This window comes from Cibotium barometz, chromosome 26, assembly GCF_041138505.1.
Source record: "Cibotium barometz isolate CiBa-2024 chromosome 26, ASM4113850v1, whole genome shotgun sequence".
In the NCBI taxonomy this organism is placed as follows: Eukaryota; Viridiplantae; Streptophyta; class Polypodiopsida; order Cyatheales; family Cibotiaceae; genus Cibotium; species Cibotium barometz.
Genome location: NC_141071.1, coordinates 28,948,481 through 28,968,646, shown reverse-complemented (window position 1 = coordinate 28,968,646; position 20,166 = coordinate 28,948,481).

The following is a 20,166-nucleotide window of genomic DNA, read 5'->3' as shown; positions in this document are numbered from 1 at the left end:
ATTAAAATAAGTTCCCCTGAAATAGAAGTTCAAAAAGATTTTCAGAAGGTGCATTAGAAATTAAGTATAATCTGTTCAAGAGGCATTATCCTGGGGGTCAAGATTTTTTCAAAATTTTAAATTAAGGTTTCTATGGACCAATAAGATTCATCCAAATGTAGGGAGGAGATAAATAGAAGAATAAAAAGAAAATCCCCCAAAAATGAGTAAATACTCACATAAGATGAAGAGTTGACTAAGGACAAGGTTAATAGTTAAAAAAGAGAGATATTTAGATGAAATGATGTATTTTTGACACTCATGAAGGAGGCACCAATTTCACATGTGTGGGAGAGTTTTAAACTCCCAAATAATGAGATATTTTTATCTCTCCTCTCTCCTATTTCAACTAGATCCAAAAAGTGGACTAAACTGACCAAAAATGGTCAAAAATTGACCAAACTGATCTGAAAAATTCTAGAATCAGTTGGCTTGGTTAGAAGCTCACTTTTTCATATAAATAGAAGCCTTCCCCTTTGTTGAAGCTTAATAGTGTTTTTGCACTGTTACCCTACTTCTCCCAAGAGCCAGAAAACTGTGAATTTACTCATAATTCATTATTTTTTTTTTACCTTCCCTCTTCTAAAGATTGGTGGCCACTCTTGTTTCAACAAGAGTAGAACCCTCAAACCATCAAGCCAAAGGAAAGCTCTCAAATTCCTTCGTAAGTTGGAGATTCTTCTCTTTTCTATTCATTTTATGGTTTTTTATGATTTTTGTCTTCTCTAAATTGAATGTGATGTTATGCCTCATTGAAAAAAGACATTCCCCTCTCTTCTTTAGTAAATCCAACCATTCTTATCCTAGATGAATGATTAATGGATAAAATCAAGTTTTTCATAATGTTTCTCTTTAATAAAGTAGAAAATGTTTACATTAGAATGATTTAAATACTCTTGGTGAACTTCTAATTAATTGTAAAGAGTTAAAAATTAAAAAATGGTCAGCCATACAAAGGAGGTTATGGCAAAATTTTTCTAAAATTGTAAAAAATAAGTTTTACTTTTTTATTCAAAAAGAGTATTTCCCATCGTATATGTATTCTTAAAGTGTCGTTTTTCATCCTAGGTATAGAAAAATGCTTACTAAAAATATTTTATAAAAAGAAAGTGTTACTTTCTTTAGAATTAAATTCTATGTATAGAAGGAAGCTTATTGAAATTTTATTTTGATTTTCATCATAAATGATTTTTATGCATAAACATATGCATAAAAGATATATTTTTTATATTAAAAGTGTGATTTTCATCATAAATGATTTTTATGCATAAACATATGCATAACAGATATTTTTTTATATTAAAAGTGTGATTTTTATCATAAATGATTTTTATGCATAAAAGATATTTTTTATATTAAAAGTGTGATTTTTATCATAAATGATTTTTATGCATAAACATATGCATAAAAGATAATTTTTTTAATATTAAAAGTGTGATTTTTTATATATTGGGGAGTCCAGTGCGTGGAGGGGGTAGAGGGATCTCACACTTGGTATCAGAGCAGAAATTGCCTAAATTTTTAATATAAAACTGGGAAAGAAATATTTTTCACTTGTTAATACTATGTGAATGAACCTCAAAAAATGAAAACTTATAAATTGAATTGGAAATTTATAGATGGACACCCCGAACCTATCTGGAATTCCTGGACTCTCTCAGAGTCAGGATATGATAGCTTTTGCATTTGATCACCTCATCAACCCTGCTACGACCCGAATGAGCAGAGTGAGACTCGCTCGCCATTTTGAGAGTCTTTACTTTCCTGATCCTCTTGAGTGACGTCGGTATATATGGTTCAATGGAGGACAGTGCAGTACCAGTCAGTGTCAGAGGCTCAGGCAAAATATTTCCTTGGCTATGATTCTGATAAGACTAGGGCTTGTTCAGCATGTTCAACTCTTTGATCATTCACCCAGGAACTTCAGAACTTCATGCCGATTTATCCCGAGAAATAGAATTACAACACCTCTTTGTGTAATGAATCGTGTGTACCATGGTATGTCTTCTTGACAGTTTTGCTTCTTTATGCGATTACGACTGAGGCGGTGATTCTGGAGCCGAGCTGCTCTATGTACATATTGCAACTTTTATATAAATATAAAAATGTTTTCTGGAGAAAAAAATTTCCTGTTGTATAAGTGATTACGGACGATCTGATAAAGAAAAATCTGTTATCGGACATATGTCATAGATCTCCAATAAGATCATTGTCTTGTTTAAGAAATTGTTTTCTGAACCTCTTAAGTCTTAGGATCTCATGGATGATATCAAAATAAAAACTTAATAATATATAAATTTTTGACATAATCATGAGACGAGGTATTACTAGATCAGGATCAATGATCAAGATATACCGAAAACAGCCATCAATACTTGCTATGGGCATTATGAATTTACTGTCATGCCGCTCGGATTAACTAATGCCCCAGCTACATTCAATCACCTAATGCAGGACATCCTCAAAGAATACTTGGATGATTTTGTTCTAGTTTTCTTTGATGACATTCTGATTTACTCAAAGAATGCAGCTGACCATGAAGCTCATGTCAGAAAAGTTCTTGAGATTCTAAGGAAGCACCAACTCTTTGCAAAAAAGAGTAAATGTACTTTCTCTGCCGACCATGTTGAATACTTGGGCTTTTTGGTATCAAAAGATGGAATTTCTCCAGATTTCGCGAAAGTCCAAGCAGTCATAGACTGGCCTGAACCAAAGACAGTGAAAGAAGTCAGAGGATTCTTGGGATTGACTGGTTTTTGGTATGGAATTTTTATACGAAAGTATGCTCTCATAGCTTCCCCCCCCTTGACTAACCTTCTAAAAAAGAATACCCCATTTCAGTGGTCTGCCAGGTGCCAGAGTGCTTTTGATAAGCTGAAGACCCCATTTGAGTGGTCTGCCAGGTGCAAGGTGCCAGAGTGCTTTTGATAAGCTGAAGACCGCCTTGGTAACCAGTCCCGTTCTGAAGCTGCCAGATTTCTCTCTACCCTTTGAGGTGGTAACTGATGCAAGTGGTTTTGCCCTGGGAGGTGCACTCATGCAGGAAGGTCATGCAGTGGCCTATGAATCCCGAAAGCTCAGAACGCATGAGAGGAATTATGTTGTCCAACGACCTGGAATTACTTTCAGTAGTCTATGCCTTAAATTTGTGGAGACATTACCTACTGGGAAAAAGATTCACTTTGATAACAGATCATCAGAGCTTAAAGTGGATCTTTACTCACAGAAGGACCTCAACATGTGCCAAAGAAGGTGGATGCAGACCTTACAGGAGTTTGATTTTGAAATCAAGTACCGCCCAGGCAAAGAAAACATGGTAGCTGATGCCCTCAGTAGAAAAGCCTCCTTGCTTGCAATTACTGTAGTATCAAATCCTTTGATTATTGAAGCAAGAGAGAAGATCATGCAGGATAGATTCTTTGGCCCTATTGCTACCCTACTTATGCAGGAAAGCAAAACTCCACAAGAGTTGAATAGAGTTCAAGGGTACAGCTTGGATGATGGCATTATGTATTATAATCGTAGTCTATGCATGAGGGAACCAAGGATCAAATTCTGAATGAAGCCCATGATAGCCTTATAGTGCAGGACATCCAGGTTTCATCAAAACCTACATGTCTGTAAAGGCATTTTTGACACCTTAGTATGGGGGAATTTCCCTCATGAAGGAGGCGCCTATTTCACATGTGTGGGAGAGTTTTAAACTCCCAAATAATGAGATATTTTTATCTCTCCTCTCTCCTATTTCAACTAGATCCAAAAAGTGGACTAAACTAACCCAAAAATGGTCAAAAATTGACCAAACTGATTTGGAAAATTCTAGAATCAGTTGGCTTGGTTAGAAGCTCACTTTTTCATATAAATAGAAGCCTTCCCCTTTGTTGAAGCTTAATAGTGTTTTTGCACTGTTACCCTACTTCTCCCAAGAGCCAGAAAACTGTGAATTTACTCATAATTCATTAGTTTTTTTTTTTTACCTTCCCTCTTCTAAAGATTGGTGGCCACTCTTGTTTTAACAAGAGTAGAACCCTCAAACCATCAAGCCAAAGGAAAGGTCTCAAATTCCTTCGTAAGTTGGAGATTCTTCTCTTTTCTATTAATTTTATGATTTTCTATGATTTTTGTCTTCTCTAAATTGAATGTGATGTTATGCCTCATTGAAAAAAGGCATTCCCCTCTCTTCTTTAGTAAATCCAATCATTATTATCCTAGATGAATGATTAATGGATAAAATCAAGTTTTTCATAATGTTTCTCTTTGATAAAGTAGAAAATGTTTACATTAGAATGATTTAAATACTCTTGGTGAACTTCTAATTAATTGTAAAGAGTTAAAAATTAAAAAATGGTCAGCCATACAAAGGAGGTTATGGCGAAATTTTTCTAAAATTGTGAAAAATAAGTTTTACTTTTTTATTCAAAAAGAGTAATTCCCATCGTATATGTATTCTTAAAGTGTTATTTTTCATCCTATGTATAGAAAAATGCTTACTAAAAATATTTTATAAAAAGAAAGTGTTACTTTCTTTAGAATTAAATTCTATGTATAGAAGGAAGCTTATTGAAATTTTATTTTGATAATAAAAGAATGATTTTCATCACAAATGATTTTTATGCATAAACATATGCATAAAAGATATTTTTTAAATATTAAAAGTGTGATTTTCATCATAAATGATTTTTATGCATAAAAGATATTTTTTTATATTAAAAGTATTATTTTCATCATAAATGATTTTTATGCATAAACATATGCATAAAAGATTTTTTTTATATTAAAAGTGTGATTTTCATCATAAATGATTTTTATGCATAAAAGATATTTTTTATATTAAAAGTGTGATTTTTATCATAAATTATTTTTATGCATAAAAGATATTTTTTATATTAAAGGTGTGATTTTTATCATAAATGATTTTTATGCATAAACATATGCATAAAAGATATTTTTTTATATTAAAAGTGTGATTTTCATCATAAATGATTTTTATGCATAAACATATGCATAAAAGATATTTTTTATATATTAAAAGTGTGATTTTCATTATAAATGATTTTTATGCTTACATATGCATAAAAGATATTTTTTTATATTAAAAGTGTGATTTTCATCATAAATGATTTTTATACATAAACATATGCATAATAGATTTTTTTATATTAAAAGTGTGATTTTCATCATAAATGATTTTTATGCATAAACATATGCATAAAAGAAATTCTTTTATATTAAAAGAGTGATTTCCATCATAAATGATGTGTATGCATAAACATATGCATAAAAGAATTTCTTTTATATTAAAAGAGTGATTTTTATTATAAATAATTTTATGATGATAAAAGTGTGACTTTCATCAAAATTGGATTTTATGCATAATTAGATGCATATAGAAATTTTTATATTTAAATAAGGATTCTCTTAATCCTCTGTTTAATTTTCGTAAAAATTGGAAAAATGAATAAGTAGATAATCTGTGAGAAGAAATGCTACCGTTTCATATTCACTAAGATGGTAATGAGGAGAAAATTCAATTAAACTATCGAAGTCGGAGATCGAGATAAATGATTATTTTATTCCTCATAAGAAATTCCTGTTTTAGAAATCTGTAAGCAAATAGTTGTCGAACGAAATTCCTGTTTTAGAAATCTGTAAGCAAATAGTTGTCGAACGAAATTTAGAAAAAGAGAAATTGAAATAGTACCTTTCGAGAAAGATAGTTTAGGAAGAACCTTTCCAGACCCAAACTCTGATTCAGACTATTGACCAAGACCTAATTCCTTCGTCATTTTCAATCAATGACGATGTGTCGAGTTCAGGAAAAATGTACTCAAATCCCCCACCACCGAATCTGAAACTAAGTTAAGACTTTTGATCTGAGGATCAAGTTAATAGAATTCGAGGAATTCTGTTTGGAATTTAGACCTGGGTCTAGAAGTATTGAGATACAGATTTAAGATTATTCATGGTTTTCAAACAAAATCAAAACTGAAAACTTGCATAGAAACCCTGTTTTCTTAAAGGACTGTCTTACGCTAGAATGTTGGAGGGAGCATTTGGCATATATGTTTATCTAAGGGAAGTTCGGTTACAACAGCAGCTGGTGAGGAGTGTTCGAGGGACAGCTCATGCGGCAAAAACCTGCCCAGGTCTTGACCAGCCTGGGTATGGTGAAAAATGGTGTGCTTCGGATATGATGGGTGAGGACCGACGAAGCGGTCCCTGAGTGAAGTACCAGGACACCTAAGGAGGATCCTGGAGGGTTCTGACCAGGCGATGCACAGGCTCGCGGTGCTTAGGACACCCATAGGTATATCGAGAAAGATATATATATATATGTTGACGAAATGATTATTGTAATCTGTTATACTGGATCTCGTTGTTGCTGACCAGCTGGTCCCAACGGAGAGTCCAGAGTGGTACTGTTTTTGTGAAACAAGGGATTGAATGGAAATTTTGAGTTATGAAATTTGTGATCATATCTGTTTTGTCAATGGATTTTTTTTTTATATTAAAGTTTTAAAGAGGAGTGTGTGTGTATCTGTTTTCTAAAGCTAAAGTTAAGAAAGGCATTTCAATTATGGGTGGGTGATTACTTGTTTGGTTCTACCGATTCCAGTGGTAGGGTGGTGGCTAACCCATGGGCCGGATGGAGTTAGGCTGGAATTAGTGGAGTTTTAATAATCAAACTGAAAAATCTTAGGATTACGCTAGGATTCGAGTACCTAGTTAATTCCTTGATAAATTTCTCAATTGAGTGGATCAACCGGCTGTGCCTGATCTTGATTAGGAAAAAAACGTTGAAATTACTCAGATGTTCAAATTATATCGGTGATAGTTTCTTTCTATCTGGTTTATTCAGGTGAAGGATAGTTTAGAATTGATCTCGTTAGAAAAATTCATTAAGAAAATTCATAAAGGTGGAATCGTCCCCGCATTCTGGGCATGGAAAATTTTCCCGGTTTCGGTTTTCAGAGTGACCAGCAGCCTAGTCTCGTGCCCGGACATTCGTGGTGGGCGAGGCCTCGAGTGAGAAACCCTACCCTGCATATGATGGGGCTGCTTCCGCTGTCAGCTACTACCGGGAGTCCCCGGTGCGCGGAGGGGGTAGAGGGATCTCACAGTCATCGACGATGCGGGAGCACATTAACAAGCTGCAAGCTCTTCAGCAGGAAGTTCTTCAGGCTAGGAAGGAGATGTCATTAGAGGATATGACCTAACGTTGCTATCGCATTTGCCCTTTCAGTACTCAGCATTTTACTTATCTTTGATTACCAGTGGGGCAGGCTCAGCACCATCACGTGGGAGGAGCTTGTGCCCATGGTCTTGGACCAAGATGAAAGATTCTTGAACCCTCCACAGGGCGGAGGTTCGGAGGCCTTAACTGGCCAACGGTCGAAAGGCCAGAATAACAAGGGCAAAGGGAAGGCTTCATTGAAGAAGTCTTTTGAGAAGATGTCTGACATAGACCTCGAGAAACTAAAGACAAAGAGGACCTGTAATGATTGTGGCGAGAAAGGCCACTATTGGAGGCAGTGTCCCAAGCGGAACACCGAGAAGGGTGAAGAATCCTCAGCAGCAATCGTGTGACGACTCCAGCATTTGTGCACATAGTGGTGATGGACACCGATGTTTCATTTCCTTCGGGCAGGGAGGAGGTTGCAGGACTCGCTGCATGGATACTCGGGAGTGGGTGCTTCCAGGCACATGGCTCCTTCCCGTTTCAGATTTACAAGATCTCTGCAGGTATTCTGGTCACATTCTTACTGGGGATACATCCACTATCCCAGTTCACAGAGTGAGGGCAGGTTGGAGATAGTTCTCGATGGTAAAGGGGGGAAGCATTCCTCCCAGGTGTTGTATGTTCTTTCACTTGGTTTTCATCTGTGTCAGTGCATCAGCTTTGCAAGACTAGCGTACGGGTGGAGTTTGATGAGCATTTTGTTGCTCTTCGGGACAAGGCAACAGGCCAGGTAGTTTGGGAAGGCAGAGTGGAGAATGGAGTTTACAAACTTTCAGCACTCTCTCTCCCAGGTTCTTAGTTTTGTGATGAGTAGCAGTCTAGTGATGGCCACTTAAGTGTGGATACGCTGCAGGTGCAGGCTTTTCGGGACCAGCTGGTGGATAGCTTGCCAGTTGATGGTAGCAATTGTGGAAGGAACTTTCCAGTACAGATGTTGGTAGTTCTTGTGTTCGTCAGTCAGAGAAAACTTCACAGGTAACTTATGCTCTGATGTCTCGTAGTATTCGGGACAAAGAAACTCTTGTAGATGAGGAAGTTCTTTCTACGCGGACCTCTTGGAAAGCAAGGCAGGTGACAATTGATTACTTACAGGAGGTGGATGTTGCACATTCTGTAGGCTTTGTGGTTCTAGATTCAGAGGGGGTTGGTTACAGGTTTTCGAAGGCCTTGAGTGGTATTCAGCAAGTTTCTAGGACTTGGCATCCCACCGTAACAGTTGTTGATCCTTGTGAGCAGTATGGTGCCTCTCTGACTTAGAAGTAGAATGGTTCATTGATTTGGTTGACGTATACCAAATTGGAAGGGAGCTTCTTGATGAGGTTGTTGAGATCATGTTTGCAGATGACTATTTGGGAGGTAGGATTGCGTATCTTGTGTTTTCTGTAGCATGCGAAGGATCTTGGACTCTTTTACACAGGAGGGGGATTGATGGATGTAGTTCGACTCCATGGTTGGAGTGACTCAGATTGGGGAGGAGATCTACTTCAGGTGACAGTTTTACCCTCGGCTCAAGAGCAACAAGAGGCAAATATCTCTTGCCTTGTCGACAGAGGCAGAGTACCGGGCTGCTTGTGGTGCTGCTTGCAAGGTGGTGAGGTTGCAGAGGTTACTTGGCAGGATTGGGAATCCTTGGTCATCCAGAGGCACTTTGTTCATGAAAAGATCGTTTGCTGATGACATCTTGCTAGAGTTCTGTTCGACGGAGGACAGTGCGGTGGACCTCTTCACGAAGTCGCTATCTCAAGCGTTGCTCCGGCGGCACTCCATCTCCCTAGGGTTAGTTTCATAGCTAGGAGCTGAGAGGGGGTGTTAGAAGTCATCTCCTGTCTATACCTATACACCAGGGCCTCTGTTGTGGCTCTGCCCACCCTTATTAGGTGTTTTCTCATTTTTTCCCACTCTCCATATTTTTTTCCCAATTTTCCCTATTTTTATATGGCTTGGGTGGTTGCCCTGTGTTGGTAGGAGGAACCATTTTGCTGGCCGACTATTCCTTCAGGTCCTTGACCTCGGATATTTGCTGGTTGACTGAGTACAGCTAGCCAACTAGAGGTTTGGCTGGTCGTGGAGTTTCAGGCCCTTTCGGCTGCCTTTCTGCATGTTTGGGGCCATATAAAATGGCCCCATAGCCCCCATGCCATTGTATCGTTGTATTTGGGATTTTCCTTGTGTATATAGAGTGGAGTTACATGCCCCTCTCTCTCTCTCTCTCTCTCTCTCTCTCTCTCTCCATTGCTGTATTTTTTCTGCACTTGCTCTTGTGTTCTCAGATTTTGTCTTCATCTCCGCTCTGCATATTCTGACATCACCATGATACAACATGTAGGTTGGCTCATTTAACTAGAGACTTCTTAGTGTGATAAAGAATGAAGCTATGTTCCATTTACTTACTTGGTCAAAATCTACTGGATGCAATTAGCTAAGTGGCATGTTTAAATCAAGACGTATACTTATGAGTCAAGAAGCTAGGCTAGATGAATTAGGACATGCATATGTTTTGAGGTCAAGAGGCTTTTATAATCAATTTTCATCCATGAGGGAAATAATGGATATAGAAGAACTTGTTATCATTATGTTGAATAGGTTAAGAGAAGCTTATGAAAATCCTTTCTTAAAGAGTTGGAGTTTGAAGGGAGACACCCACTCTTGATGAGTTTCAAACCATCTTATTTGAAGGGAGACACCCACTCTTGATGAGTTTCAAACCATCTTATTAGAGGAAGACATCGTGCATTAAAAAAAATAGAGAAAAAGATAGATATATTCGAAGAAAGAGATGGAATGTCTTGTATCCTTCTGCTCATCCCCTAAGATTAATGTCACAATTTAACACTAACTGAGGATCTCGCACATGACTAATTCCACGCATATGGGATAATTCCTCCCTAGTGTCTTGTGTAGCCCCCTAGCTAGTGGCCTCTAAGAATTGGGCCTTTATTTGGTTCATGAAAAGGGAAAGAAGGATCTCTCAATTGAGGAAAGAGGTATTCATTATGAAGATCTTGCACATAATTCCATGCAAGTGTCTTGTGTAGCTCCCTAGCTTGTGTGGCCTCTAAGAATTGGGCCTTTATTTGGTTCATGAAAAGAGAAAGAAGGATCTCTCAATTGAGGAAAGAGGTATTCATTATGAAGAGGTTTGTAAAAAGTGATCATATAAAAAATAATATAGTCTCACGGAATCCTTTTTGTACTTCTTGAAGATATAATTAAATACTCACAAAATACATCAATTATTAAAACAAAGTCTTGAATTTAAAATAAAATCAAATAATGTAACACAACATTAAGCAAAGGAAATGAAATAACATCATCATCATCAAAGGATAAGAAGAAAGAGAGTATCACACAGTAAAACAGATTGGGTGCAATCTCTCCCCTCAAGCGTGTAGCTCCCCTTCCACAACTTGAGTATTTCAAGAATTTTATTTCATAAAATAGCCCAAGGAGCTAAGAATAGATGAGCGTACAAATTGGGATTGCTTTATACATTTTTAACCATATGAAGTCTCCTAAGGTTTGTACATATAAAAACCTTTGCCTAAATAAAATTACTAGTGGGCCTTATTACATAAAATGACTTTGTGCACATTTACACCTATATATTAATCTTGCACCCACTTGCACATTCCATAAAGCTGAATCCTACACAAATTAAATTAAACATATTTTGTACGATTATTAATTCATCAAAAATATGATAAAATATATACCTGTAATAGTTCTCTTGTTTAAGGAAGCAATTATCCTCAATTGAGTAAGAAAAATGTCAAGAGAACAAGATTATTGATGTCATAACCTGCAAGGTAGACTCAGAGGTCTGAACATGGCTCAGAGGCACAAAGGCATGGCTCAGAGGTTCTTATGGACATGGAATACCAATCAAGAAAACTCGTGCGACACCAAAATTGGTGACTGTCACATTGATTATCAAATCAAAGGTAACATGTACAAAAATTTTAATACAATAGAAAAATGATCTTTATCTTTACACCACCTCTCAATCCACCAGCCATAGGACACCTCAATCGGTACCCTCGTATAGTGCGACACCTCAATCGGTACCCTCGCACATCTCATGCAATGCGACATCTCAATCGCTATCCTCACACTTCTCGTTGCTATACTCAGACACTATCCACATTAGTTAAATAATTAATTGAACACATCAATTAATCCCAACGTCGTTTGGAGATATAGACAACCCATAAATAATCAAATAACAGCCATACACATGTTTGCCCGACGTAAGTACCCAAGGAATCACCCCTCCATACAAACCAACTGAAACAAACAGTGAAGGCAGCCACACACTACATGTTTGCCAGGTGTAAGTACCCCGAGAATCAACCCTCCATATACGAACCAACTGAAACAAAAAGTGGAGGTACACAGCATACCATATACGGGCATCCCCGATATACAGTTGCATGAACGCATGAGAGGAATCACCCCTCCATACAAACCAACTGAAACAAACAGTGAAGGCAGCCACACACTACATGTTTGCCAGGTGTAAGTACCCCGAGAATCAACCCTCCATATACGAACCAACTGAAACAAAAAGTGGAGGTACATAGCATACCATATACGGGCATCCCCGCCGATATACAGTTGCATAAACGCATGAGAGGATGGCTTCGTGATTAGTGTGGAAGACTAGATCTACACAAAATACATATGCAATGAACCAATCAAATGAATGTATGTAAGATGAGTCTAAGTGTTCCATACCACATAAGCGCGTTGTACATACATACATAGAATGGTAAAAAGATAGAAGACATAAATGTGTTTGGAGTAAGTATATGAAACCAATCTGATATCCCATACCACCAGATTAATTCCATACATCACTTCCTTCAGAATAAAAGTTTGAGGCGGAGTGGCCAGCTCCCTCTCTGAAACTTAAATTCCGACACAAATTTCTCTATCTAGAAATTTCATTTAAGTTATTAAACTTGACTTAATCCTAATGTTGAATGTAAGATTTATTTAATTAGGTTATTAGGTTGGAGATTATAGAAATACTTATGAAAAAGTTGTATGAAAGAAAGTGAATATATATACATACCTCCATTGTTGGTGTCATTGAAATTATCTGTCAAAAGAATTTTGACACTCAAGGATATGTGAGATTATAAACCAAAAGTAGATGAAATTGATTAAGTAAATAAGTCTAGATGATGAAAGGTTAGTTTACTTTTGAAGCTGAGATAAACTTAAATGATAAGCACGAAACTCAAGCGTAGAGAGTCATATCTTTTTATGTATTTGACTGTAATGATGCTTTTCATTGTTGAGAAAAATGAGAAATAATGTGAACGGATTGAAATATAATTATTATTCCATACTTAACTACGATTATATTTAATTATGACTTTATAAGAAATAAAATCTTGAAGTTTTATCAATGAATATTTAAGCATAATCACTATTGTAAGAATAGGGATGAGAAACTTACTTGGAAGTGCTGGAATCATTCTCAAAAAGAAATATTATTACTCATGCTATATGGTATCAACAATTTAAATGTAGTTCTAGGATTCATACATCTCGAATTAATTATTACCAATTTTAAGCACACAATGTAATTAATGAATGGGTTGACTACGTACTCATATGATGTTGGCAAATCTACATGGTAAAGTGTTAGATAAACAAATGTAGATATGACTGATGCAATTAATAATCACAGATAAGAAAAATTACTTCAAGGTGTGATGAGTTGAGAATAAACAATAAAAGTGGTGCTCAAATATCACAACAATAAAAATATGTAAACTCTTGAAGTTTCGCACATTGTTGTAGATATCTTGAAAATATAGAAATCTCTACATCACAAAAATAATTAGATTGGAACAAAGAATTTAGGGTCTCTTCTAAGCCTTGAAGGAAGGTCTTACTCCCAAAAGTTAAAGCTTTTGGAGGTTTTCAATAAAACTTTATTTTTCTTTTTCTTTGGACCAATGAAAATTTTCGGAGTTACAAAAATATTATTTACCTTAAGATCACATGATAGAAGTTTTTGCTTCATGCTTTTGTAAAGGAAATAAAGGTATACCTATACATAAGCTTTCAAAACCCTTGCATACAATTTATACTCAATGTTTTAGGCCATTTAAAGTTTTACTAGATAAGTTTTAAATTTGAACAAGATTAAAAGCTTTTGAAATGGTTTAAATAAACAAATCTTTGTAAATTTATAACTAAGACAAGTATTGTTTCTCTTTTAATCCTTACTAGTAGCTAACTTAATGATGGAATTAATTGCTTGCTATGAGCCTCTCTACGTTCTTAGAATTCGCACATAATTCAATAATACAAGAAAATACACCACTTGTGGTGGGGATTGGATTGAAGCAGAGTCTAGTGTATTCTCTCTCTCTCTCTCTCTCTCTCTCTCCAACTATCGTTTCATTAAGTGTGGTGCAACCTTAATCTCTCCTTAATCATCATTACTCACACAGAGCATGTAACAGAATCAGACAGCACTAGCAATCAGTCAAACTATCAGCAAAAACTCCAACAAACCTCAAGGTTACGATATAGCTCGCATCAGCTGCACTGTATAGTCCTGTGTACTGTTCCACTCAAGGTAGTCCTGTGTATTGTTCCACTTTATACTGTTAGCAGGAACCTGCTGCACCCACAACTACTGCCAATGGAATGATAAAAGATGCCAAATAATTTCCATTCTGATTGGGGCTTCCATTCACGACTGTGATTTGCATGTAATCGCCTCCCTTCTTGTGCTAAGCGCACGATCTGCTCTTGCATGCCATGGCATGGCAGTAATTATCAGAAGAAATAAAAAAGATAACCTTCCATGGCCAGCACAAGGGAGAAAGGGAATGAATGAATTGGAGTGAGAGGAGATAAATAAATTAAAATAAAATTTGGGTTTTAATTTCCCATATAGTGCGCTTCACTATTTATAATCCAAGAAGAAGAGAAAATTTAAAACCAATAACCGTCCATAATAGAAATCAGACATCTCCACTTGCTATGTTCCTTCCCTTGCTGATTCAATCCGTAGTACGGACAGATTATGAAGAGAATTAGTGTCGTGAAAGGTGGTTTCGTGGTTTTGGAAAACCCACTAATGGTTTTCCATCTAGTTTTATAAACCCTTTGGGCAATAGATTGATGGAGATTGGTTATCCAATGGTTAAAAACAAGCCTTCTTTCAACCATACATAAACATAAATCCATAAAATAGTCTTCTTCAATTTAAATTCAAAAAAATTACCAAAGTTACCTCTGTTTTTGTCTCTTTCACCTCTTTGTCCACAAGTCTTTGACCGTTTCAAGAAGATTAAATTAAACCAAAGCTCTGATACCACTCTCAGGGGACCCTTTTTGTACTTCTTGAAGAAATAATTAAATACTCACAAAATACATCAATTATTAAAATAAAGACTTGAATTTATATTAAAATCAAATAACCACCCAGTAACATAACATTAAGCAAAAGAAATGAAATAACATCAAAATAAAATAACATCATCATCATCAAAGGATAAGAAAGAGAGTACCACAGAGTAAAACAGATTGGGTGCAATCTCCCCCCTCAAGCGTGTAACTCCCCTCTTGATCCAATTTCAAGATTCAAGGACAGTGTCTATCCTCTTTTACAACTCAATCTGGTGTTTAGGAGATGATTACAACAAATTTATCAACATAAAATCACCAGAAATTACATTAAATCAAGGGTAACCAATTGTACGGAATGGTTGGAGTACCAAACCATCTCTGAATTGTAATCTGAAGTTATAGGGATCTGTATCAGATACCTAATGGTTAATTTGAACCCTCAATTGCACCAAAAAATAGTGATTAATATTGATTAATCATTGATTAGTAAATTAATCCTCTATTTTGTGTGCAAAAAACAGGGTATACGGGGAGCCCAGATCTGGGACCTTAGAGTTCAAATGAGCTCAAATGCTTTCAAGGCCATCAATAGCAATTAGTCTAGTAGAGGATTAAGCCAAGAAACACAAGCTTTGACCAAACATTGATACTTAATCTCTGTTTTACCAAAGTCACGTGCAGATTTGATGAAGAGCTTGGATCTCACTGTAGACTTGATCAAATCAAATTCTGACTTCACCAGCTTGTAGAGAACCCTTGGAAACCCCTAGGGCCAAGAGGAATTAGACCCACTGCATGTGATGAAGCAGATATTTCAATTTCTCCTAAAAAAAACGACGCCGGTAAATTAGCAAAAATTTGGAGCTTCTCTTGAGTGTTTGCTACGCTGATTCGCTTGGCTGGAGCACAAGTGGGATAGCTATGTATGGCTACAAGGGCTTGAGCTAATGTTACTCCTGGAGGGAGATCAAGCCCCTCCACTGGCTGGGGGTACAATGGGCTACTTGAAAATAACTTTAAAAAAGTGATTATTTTCTAATCATCTACTAATCCTAATTAGTTAGATAATGGACTCATAAACTTGATGGATTCGAGGCTAAGCTCTGATACCATGTTAAAATTACTGCAATGTGATGAGCTATGGTGTAGAATCAACATCATTAACAAAGAGATTAGATGATAATTAAGATGTGATTAGTGAATAATTAACTGATAGCTTAATGTAGGCATAGATAATCAAAAACCAGTAAATTCTCATTAGGCCAATGCCTCAATTTATAGAGTTTACATCCAAGCATCCAATCCCACTGATTTCTCCTTGATTCACTCCTCTTTTGCTTGATTCTCTCCACCTCTCCCAGAATATCTCCACACCTCCTAAATCTCCTCATGCTACCCTTTATTCTCTCCCAGTAGATTCTTCTCACCTTTTCATCACGGATTCTCTCACATTTACAGATTCTCTTTTATAGCCTCTAGCCAAGGGCTTGTTCCCACACACACCCTATTCACTTGTATATTTCAACAGAACACTACTCACATGTGCACAACAAAACCTATCAAAGTGTATATGGTACTACTTTGATGGATTGGATAGAACTAAATTGGATAATCTACACCAACATCTTGAAGAAGGACATTGAGTTATCATTGGGTATATTGATGAAAAGGTAGATCCAACTCTTGCAAAGGTCAACATTTTCACCACCATGAAGATCTTTTCATGACCGTAGAAAATTATTATAAGAAGGGAGATCAAACTAATGCATATCTACGAATCATACTTACCTCTCCCCTACCTCATCATACACTCAAATCCACTCACGGTGACTTTTATGTGATTTTCATGCCATGAGAATTACTTGATTTTTCACGCTATGAAAAACAAGATTGATTTTTTATGCCATCAAAGAAAAAATAAAAATTGATGATTAACAAAAATTGATGTGCAAGGTGGATAAGTTCACATCTCAATTAACCATTTTTCAAAGAACTTACCACCCTAAAAAACTACCCTAGTTTTTCACGTTAACATCAATCATGTAAGAAACACCAAATACATTAATCAATATGACTTAGATATCAAGAACAATCAACAACCAAAAAGAAAAGAAGTCTAAGTACCGTGAAAAACTACCTTGGTTTTTTATGCCATAATTAAGCTTCATGTTTGACATCCACACACAACACTCATCTATGATCACTAATGTATTTCACTAACATCGGACCATGGAACATCACCAAAAGAAGGGGTTTCATCATGTTTTTCACACCATGAAAAACTAAATTCTAGTTTCTCACGTCACAAGGTGGTACACATTAAGCAGCGAAAGTGTATCTTCAAGGATATCTAACTTCATCATGAGTGCCCAAAAACCAAAATAAGCTTAACTTACAACATTGCCAAAATTTTGGATTTTTCATGCCATGAAAAACTAAACCGGTTTTTCATGCCACAATGTCAATCTCCAAGATAATCACTATGCAACATGCTATCTAACCTTCATTTCAACTAGCTAACTATTGTAGCAATTGCTTTGTGTGAGTAAACACAAGTATTTACTCACCCACTGTCCAAAAAAAATTACGAAGTTTGTAAATACCATAGCCTCACCATTGACATTCTTCCAGTTACATCTCTAGATAGGGGGACCATGGTGCCAAAACCCTAGTCCATAGTATGACTTATTACCTAGATTTTTCGAGCACAAGAAGTTGTCTTTACATTTACCATTGCTTCCTACACTATTGCTCCCCAATAATGGGACACCCTCAACAAAATGTCTTCATCATAGAACCCCTCATTCCACTCTCAAGAATAGTGAAGAAGTTATCCTTGGTCTTGCAAGTCAACTGAATTCTTTCATTAGCCTTTCCAATGGTTTCGACTTCAATACTAGCTACATCAAGAGTCTGAATGACTCACCTTTATGCACTTCATTGCATATTTGCTTATAAGAGCACTTAAATGCACTCAAAAAATAAAAGAACGCATGGAATGAAGAATGCAAGAACAAGTTCTCTAACAATGGTCCTACCAACAAGGAAAGCATTAAACTACAGAAGTTGTTGTCTTCATTAATTTAATGTATCAAATCTTATTTTGGTGATTGCCGTCAAATTCCCCGTCTTTTCTCCTCCATTACTAATTAGCCTTAGAACCTCGCTAACCTTAACAATAAAACATTGTAATCCTACTTGTGATTGCTAAGAAAGAAAGTGGTCCAAAAAAAACACAAAAACAAGAGCTCACAAAAAGAAAAAAGTACAATCATTTGATGAGCCAATCACAACCTTTTTCATTTACTAATCAACCTTTCCCAACATTCGTTTCAAAAGAAAAAGAAATGTAAAACACTCACTCAATTTCAAAAAAACTCGAATAAGCTTCTCATTTCTCCTCACAACAAAGCCTTCTACTTAATCACAAGGACGCGTGATCAACATCAAGAGATCATCAACATCAAGAAAGAGAGAATGTTAATCCAATTTAGGATTAACATCTATTGCCACCCACTACTATTCTACATTAAAAAGCAAAGATAAACATACCAAAAGGATGTACAATCAAGCTATGACAACTTGGACAGGTGCACAAATAAATACTTTGTGATTTTCACTCCAAGAACGTGTGTGGTAGAGCAAGCAACAATGAGCCCATTATGGATGTACTTCATGCATGTATTATGAGATTAAGAGTTATGTACATAGATCACTTATGAGCCTTGTTGAGTTCTTGACCAACCATAATTTAAGTGTGAACACTTAAAACGACCTTGTATATAAGCCAATTTTTTCTCATAATGCCATACACTCTCCCATTGTGCAATAGAGTATTGTTGGGTACCTGACCGACCACAATTTTAGTGTGTGAACACTTACAACCTTGTATTGAAGCCAATTTTCTCTCGTAATGCCATACACTCTTCCATTGTGCAATAGAGTATTGTTGGGTGCCTGACCGACCACAATTTCAGTGTGTGAACACTTGGGACCTTATATATAAGCCAATTTTCTCTCATAATGCCATACACTCTCATTGTGCAATAGAGTATTGCACCCGAACACCGGACAATTTTTAGTTTAGACACTAGATGTGGCCAAATGGTGCTTATGTGGACTATGTGGCACAGTACCAAGTAGGATGCATGCTTTGTGTGGAGTTATGTGACCACTTTTGTGGGTGTTGATGACCAAGCAGCCTAGGATTCATTATTATCGGATTGCAAGACCTATTTGAGAGTCCAAACGGTCTCAAAAACCGTGGAAGTTGCATGAAGCCCTATGAAATCGTATTGTAGTCTAATATGGTTCTAGTTGAATGATATGGTTGGTTGGTCATTTTGGCCCAAGTCGAGGGTTAGCCAATATGACCAACTTACATCAATGCCAACTGTGGGAGACATCCTCCTTCCAAAGTCTGACTAGATCGCCATCAATGCTCCTTATGCGAAGCACACAAACGACAAATTAATTTGTAATCAAAGTTGGCAAGTAGCAATATTGCTCTCTTCACTTCTTTCAAAATTTCAATGTTTTACATTATAAAGATTTAACTTCCGCAATTGTGTTTTCTTACACTAACCGCATTATCTCCCTTATATTCCAAGCATGGGTGGAGGAAAAAGATGATAGTTTGTAGAGACCAATACTGGAATGTTGTAAAGAATGCAAGAATGCACATGGGACACGCACGACTCCGCACTTTTGAAAGGGCTCGCATCTCCTGTCAATCAAAAATGTCTAACTTAGTAGACAACCAAGGAGTGGAACACCACCTTCAAAATCATATGGGCTCTTCAACTTCACCCAAACATGCAAGTGGTTGTTGTCTACCCATTTCACAAAACCAACCTTCAACTTGGTGGTTGTTGTCTACCCATTTCACAAAACCAACCTTCAACTTGTTTTGGCCGGTAATCTACCATGGGCTCTATCTAGGCTCTAGGTTGAGGCATGAGCCCAACACTAGATGGTCGACGACAATGTCTGATGCTTTTGCAAATCAACCTTCCCATTATTTTGCTAATGCAATGTAGCTTAAACATATAGAGATGCTTTGATAGTACCAGCATCACAAACTATAATGTCAAAAAAGGTGGTCAAAATGGATTACTAAGGTAGAGCAAGATATACAAGACCCTAAAATCGGAATCAATTTGCAATTCTTGGTATTTATTCCAGGAACAAAACAATTTCTGGAAGGCAATGACATTTGTTAGACGTGTTTACAATTACACCATGGTTCATCTGCGCCCTTCATTGGTGATTTGATGTCATGAGTAAGCCAAAGCTAACATGCAATTCCTAACGCTAACAAGTTTGCCGTGGGAGGCATACTCAAGACTTGATGAATTAAGGTTAAGGGCCCATTTGTGGTACATGTAAGTGGTACATGTAAGTATTTAGGTGGACAAGGCCTCTCCACGGAACCATGCAACTCAATGCATGACCTCAGTCACTAATGCTCACAGCTTTGCCATGAAACATGTGCCCAAGAATTTGTAGTG